Source organism: Cricetulus griseus, chromosome 2 (assembly GCF_003668045.3).
Source record: "Cricetulus griseus strain 17A/GY chromosome 2, alternate assembly CriGri-PICRH-1.0, whole genome shotgun sequence".
Taxonomy (NCBI): domain Eukaryota; kingdom Metazoa; phylum Chordata; class Mammalia; order Rodentia; family Cricetidae; genus Cricetulus; species Cricetulus griseus.
In genome coordinates this window covers 35,161,781-35,167,908 of record NC_048595.1, presented here as the reverse complement: position 1 = coordinate 35,167,908, position 6,128 = coordinate 35,161,781, and the positions used below count along the sequence as shown (strand labels likewise).

Below are 6,128 nucleotides of genomic sequence, written 5' to 3'. Positions count from 1 at the left end.
GGTGCAGGAGTTTCTCAACCATTAATATCGCTGTTGTACTTTGGGGATGATGAACTAGCCACACCTTCAGCCTTATTATACGACACTGGAACATTTCATTAATACCTCCAGTGAATTCCAGTTATCAGGTTAATTAGTAAGATTTTTATTCTCCAAATGGCCATTTTTCCAAATTTGTAAATAGTAATTTTTATGATAAACTTATTTGTTATATATACTTGTTTTGTTTTTCATTAAACTGTGTCATTTGGCTAGACATAGTGTCATAGAAGTTTGATCCCAGCTCTCAGAGGCAGAAGTAGGTGAAGGGACCAGCTCCCCATTTCGGCAGCCATAACAGCTGAACACCTACTTGTCTGACCTTGCCTTGGTCACTAAGAGGTCAGATGCTTGCCTCATGGCAAGGAATCAATCAGAAGTTAGCTGTTGGTGCTATGCTTTATGGCTCTGGGTGTGCTTTTCAGACAAGTGCACAGCAATGACTCACAGAGCAGAGCAACCACCCTGGGAGGGCCTATGGGCCATAACAACCAGTTGACCAATCAACACAGGGCAAACCTTCTAAGCTTGGAGCCACACCAATCCTGAGCCTGTGCATACCCCTAAAAACTCCCCTTCGCAGGGTCTTTCCTAGCCATCCGCCATGGTGGATGGATGAAAGGCCTGAGCTAACCTGGGGTTAAACTGCCATAAAACCTCTGTTTGCATCAAGCTTTCACCTCCACCTGGTGATTGGGGTCACTGGGGTCCTGGGCCGAGATCCTGGGGGCCTGAGACTCTGGGGGGTCTTTCATAACTTTTGTAAATGATTCAGTTTTCTTTTCTACTTCTCCTGAGGGACCAAAAATTCAAATAAAAGTTTAAAAACTTTTTAATAAAAGTTTAAAAGTTTAAACTTTTAAATAAAAGTTTAAAAACTTAGGCCCTGAAAGGACCTCTAATGATAAAGGAAAATTTAACTCCTTAAATCAGGAGTGCCATGACTAGCGCCTGATCCCCTGCTCTCAGAGAAGGAGAGGTAACTGTCCACCACTCCTGTTAACATTCCTTTGCTAATTGCTGGTCATAAAGATACTCCAGCCCAGGGGATAACTAACAGACCCTGTGACTCTGTAACCCTGCAAGCCCAGGCCCTGTCTTTGAAGGACTCCAGCACAGCCTAAGATGTTTTCTTTGCAGATACGTGAGAACCTGAATTTATGACCTTAACAGGAAAGGGCCATTAGGGTTGAGGAATTCCACCCTGACAAATGGTTCCCAGAGAGAGATGTAACTGCCCTGAAAGCTCCATGAACCCGGAGATTGTAGTCGGCCAGCTGGAACGAGCCAACCAAAACTGTTACCCTCGCTCACCCCAGACCCCATCTGCTTGCAGTTTTTGCCTTTAAGAAGTCCCTAGACCCCAGCTCTGAGTCCAACTCCTCTGCTCCTTTGTGAGTGATGAATTGGGCGCTGTCATGCTGGTTGCTGAGTAAAACCTCTTGCTGTTTGCATCAAGTCCTCGCTTCTGCCTGGTGACTGGGGTCACCAGCATTACCAAGTGATCACCCCGGGGTCTCACCCTGTGAGGGGGAGGTCATTCTTTTTCTTTTTCTTTTCTTTTCCTTTCCTTTCCTTTCCTTTCCTTTCCTTTCCTTTTCTTTTCTTTTTGGTTTTTTGAGACAGGGTTTCTCTGTGGCTTTGGAGGCTGTCCTAGAACTTGCTCTGTAGACCAGGCTGGCCTCGAACTCACAGAGGTCCGCCTGCCTCTGCCTCCTGAGTGCTGGGATTAAAGGCTTGTGCAACCAATGCCCAGCTGGGGGCGGGGTCTTTCAAATAAATAAATAAATGGTTGATTAATAATAAAGGAATATTTTTTTTAAAAAGCTGAGAGTTTTTGTAGACACCATTAGTTGTGTCAATAAAGCTGCAGTTTGTTTTTTGTTTTTGCTTTTTTTTTTTTTTTTTGGTAAAACCATTGAGCTGAAACCTTGTAACCTAAAACTGTAAAATCCAATATGTCTCTAGCTTTATTTCAAAATTGTAAAAATTTCTTTGTCCATGCCTAATGTTTACTTCTTGCTATACAAAAAAAAAAGCCTCAAATCTGCCCCCATTGCCACAGTTTTAGAAGCCAAAACTCTGGCTGTGTTCTCAGCTAGCTGAAAAGCTTTTTGTGCCCCACAGTGATTTTCTTCTTCTTCTGGAATAAAATTTGCTTCTGGCTTCATAGACTTCGGTGGTAAGTCTTCCATTGTTTTGTGTGCCTCTGGACCGTGTACACACACACACAAAAAAAAGGCCCAGAGACTGATATTGGGGTTCAAATTTCAAGCTGAAGATCTAAAAAGCAAAGCAGTTGGTCACTGGCTCTTGCTGTACCTCTGATTGAAAGTCAGTCCTGGCTCCACCAGACCTCAGACTGCTGCCTCTCCTCAGGGTGGCTGGAGAACCTGAGACTTCAATGTCTTTCTATCCTCAACGTGGCTGGAGAATGAATGCCAGCTCTGAGACCTTGTTCCTGTCTTATATATCTCCCTAATGCTGGGATTAAAGGCATGTGATCTCAGGTGCTGGGATCAAAGGCATGAGCTGTTACTCTTCACTCTTGTATAGGCCATAGTGGCCTTGAACTATCAGAAAACCCTCTACCTCTTAATCCTGAATCCTGGGATTAAAGGTGTGTTGCACCTCATCTTACTGCCTCATCTCTATAGCTTGAGGCTTACTTTGCTTTCTGAATCTTCAGGCAAGCTTTAATAAATCATAAATAATATATCACCACAGGACCTAACAAACATCAGCTGACTTGCCTGCTTTCATTTTGAAAATTTATATGTATGAATATTTTGCCATCATGTATGCCTGGTGCCCATGGAATTCAGAAGAGGGTAGGGATTGTTGTGAGCCACCATGTGGTTTCTAGGAACTGAACCCAGGTCCTCTATAACTAGTTAAGAGCAACTAGTACTCTTAACTACTGAGTCATCTCTCCAGTGTTGGGAGGCCATGCTGGTCAGAGGTTGTAGTCCACCATAGCTTAGCAGCTCTTTCTGGGCTCAGCACAGCATGGAGGACTCTCTCCCAGCAGGGTCTTCCCGCTCTCTACCTAGCCTTATCTGGAGGATGTCTCTATGCCCCGATGGCTGACTTTTCTCAAGGATGACTTTTGACACAGTTCCCTGCAAATGCTCTTCCTCTGCTGCCCACATGGTAATTAGGAAACATGCTTTAGCCACTTTCATAGGGCCATGCTGCCACCACTCCAGTATGTGACAGGAGACTGCCACTTATGCAAATTAGGTGATCCTTCAGCCTCTGTCCCCATCCTATATATCTCCCCTCACTCCCTCTTACTGAAGTCATCTCCTGGAAGGCCATTTCCTCCATCTGAAGCTCTTTTGTCATCCCTTCTGCTCCTTTGTCCTTGAAGACTATGGGGAAAGAGCTGATGCCACATTCCAGCTCTGATGTCCTACTCATTTTGTTTAGCTGGCGACAGGGTCTCACTATGTAACCTAGCTGTTCTGGAATTCACTATGTAGATATCTGTAAATTCAAATTTACTGAAATCCACCCCCTGTGCCTCTCTCTGAGTGCTGGGATTAAAGGCATGAGTCACCCAAAGTAGGTTGATTCTCCTACTTTTAAAAATGAGTATGAAAAAAGCAAAACCAAAGTACACTCCGAATCTGGTCGCATTTTCCATCTTAGAATTGTCCTTTCCTTCTGTTGTATATGGCTCTCCTCATCTTCTCCTATTTTCTGAGGCATAATCACACTCCACATCCCAGGCTAGCATAGACTTTCTATATGGACCACCATGGCCTTGAATTCCTGGCAATCCTCCTGCCTCAGTCTCCAGAGTTGCTTTACAGCTTTCCTGTGGCTTCCTAGTGCCTTCCAGGTACAACTCAGGTTTACCACCTTTGGTCTTCTGGACCTGCTAGTGACAGGACTCCATGTCCCAGCGTTGTTATCTCCACACAGTCCACAGGCCTGTGTCCCGGGGCAAGCTCGGTCAGTGCTCAGCACATTTGTGTCAAGTGAATGATCAAGACAATTTTCAAGGTCTTTATTTTGTAACCCTAGCTGGCCTGGAACTGACTTTGTACAAGAGGTTGGCCTCCAGCCAGAGAGAAGCACCTGCCTCCCCCCCATTCCCCTACGAGTGTTGAGATTAAAGGTGTGGACCACGACAACCCACTATCCAATATATTTGGGTCACATGTACTGGCTGGTTTTGTGTGTCAACTTGCCAAGTTAGAGTCATCAGAAGAAGGAGCCTCAGTAGAGGAAACACCTGGATTTATCAGCTGTAAGGCATTTAATCCTTTAGGGATCAATGGGGGAGGGCCCAGCCCATGGTGGGTGGTGCCATCTGTGGGCTGTTGGTCCTGGGTTCTGTAAGAAAGCAGACTGAACAAGCCATGGGAAGCAAGCCAAAAGCAGCACCCACCCCCCCGCCGCCTCTGCATCATCTCCTGCCTCCAGGATCCTGCCCTGTTTGAGTTCCTGTCCTGACTTCTTACAGTGATGAACAGCAATGCTGGAAGCAGTGGAAGTCAAATAATTCCTTTTCTCCCCAGTTCCTTTGGTCATGGTGTTTTCCACTGCGATAGAAGCCCTAAGACAGCACCCATCCACCATCCCTTCCTCCAACTTACTACACCCGGACTCCCTCCCACCTCACCTCCTTTTATTTTATTTGTTTTGTTGCTGTTGTTATAAAGTTCTTATCAGTAACTTTCTGAGTCCAGTTAGTGCTGCCCAAATACTCATGGGTGTGGAGTCATCCTGGGGCAGAAGCATCTCTTCCTCCCTCAGTAGCTGTCAACCGCCAGTAGCTCCCCTCTAAGGGTGGGCCTTCGAGACCCCTCCCCGAAGACAAGTCAGAGGTTGTGGTTGGTGTGTGCACTCCAGTAAATACGGCTTTCGTGCCGCCCCCTGATGGCGGCCAGGCGCTATCACAAGGATAAAGCCTGGAGTTTGGGACCGAACGTCTTTTACATACCCATAATGCATTGCCCAGAGATCCGCGCTTTCTTTTAAAAGTATAAGCTCTTTTCCTTTTTCGTTTTGTTTTCTTGATAGCGATGCGGCATCGAGAGACAGAGTGTGAGCCGAAAGCAGAGGCCAATGACCACTTGTTTTGCGCATCTAGTTCCCATTTGTTATGCAGGAGTTTCGGGCGGCTGAGGACGGTGGGCGGAGCCGTTGTCAGCATACTCTGGTTTCTCTTCAGATCGTATAAATCTTTCGCCTTTTACTAAAGATTTCCGTGGAGAGGAACAATTCTGAGTCTTAACCTAATTTTTTGATGTCCTACGTATGTGGGACTGCTGTGGTTGGTTCAAAAGCAGAGTATGGTTGCTGTGTGTGTGCACTTCGTTAGTTTCCTTGTGGAAGGTAACCCTTCTTTGGGTTTTGAAACAAGGGTTGTTTTGTGTAGCATAGAAGTTGTCTATACCGCATGGCGTTGGTGGTGCACGCCTTTAATCCCAGCACTCGGGAGGTAGAGGCAGGTGAATCTCTGTGAGTTTGATTTCTTTCTGGTTTCCAGAGCGAGTGCCAGGATAAGCTCCAAAGCTACAAAAAGAAACCTTACCTCGGAAAAACATAAAACAAAAAAGCCTATACCAGAGACTCAGTTTCTCTTGAGAGCGGGAAATCATGGCTGCCACCGCTTTGCTTCCATAAATTGCTTGCAAGTTTTCCCTTAGATATCTCAAAATACTTTATGATATGCTCTCTCTCCAGGCAGGCCTGTTGTTGCTACCTGTCTCAGTATGTCATACTACTTAGAAGCTGGGTCGCGTAGCAGGCAAGACAGATTTCTGTGAGTTCCAGGATAGTCAGGGTTACCTAGAGAGACCCTGTCTCAAAACCCCAAACAGGCAGGCTTAGCTGTCTTAAGTTCTGTATTATAATTTTATAAGCTCTCTCCTCTTTCCAGCCTCACTTATTTATCTATTTATTTTTTTATTGAGACAGGGCTTCTCAGTGTAGCCCTGTCTGTAGACCAGGCTGGCTTCAAACTCAGAGATCTGCCTGCCTCTGCCTCCCGGGTTTTGGCATAGACAATTTTTGCTGAGTTTCTCTCTCTTCTCTCCCCCTCCCTCCCTTTCTCTTTCCCTTCTCTTTGTCTC

General features: G+C 45.7%; 1 non-coding gene across 1 annotated transcript; it reads left to right on the top strand.

Moving 5' to 3' along the window:
• The first annotated feature begins 5,204 nt into the window (after positions 1-5,204).
• On the top strand, positions 5,205-5,320 carry LOC113833001. The gene has a single exon (XR_003482766.1). It is a non-coding gene; the product is annotated as a U5 spliceosomal RNA (small nuclear RNA).
• The last annotated feature ends 808 nt before the right edge of the window (positions 5,321-6,128 follow it).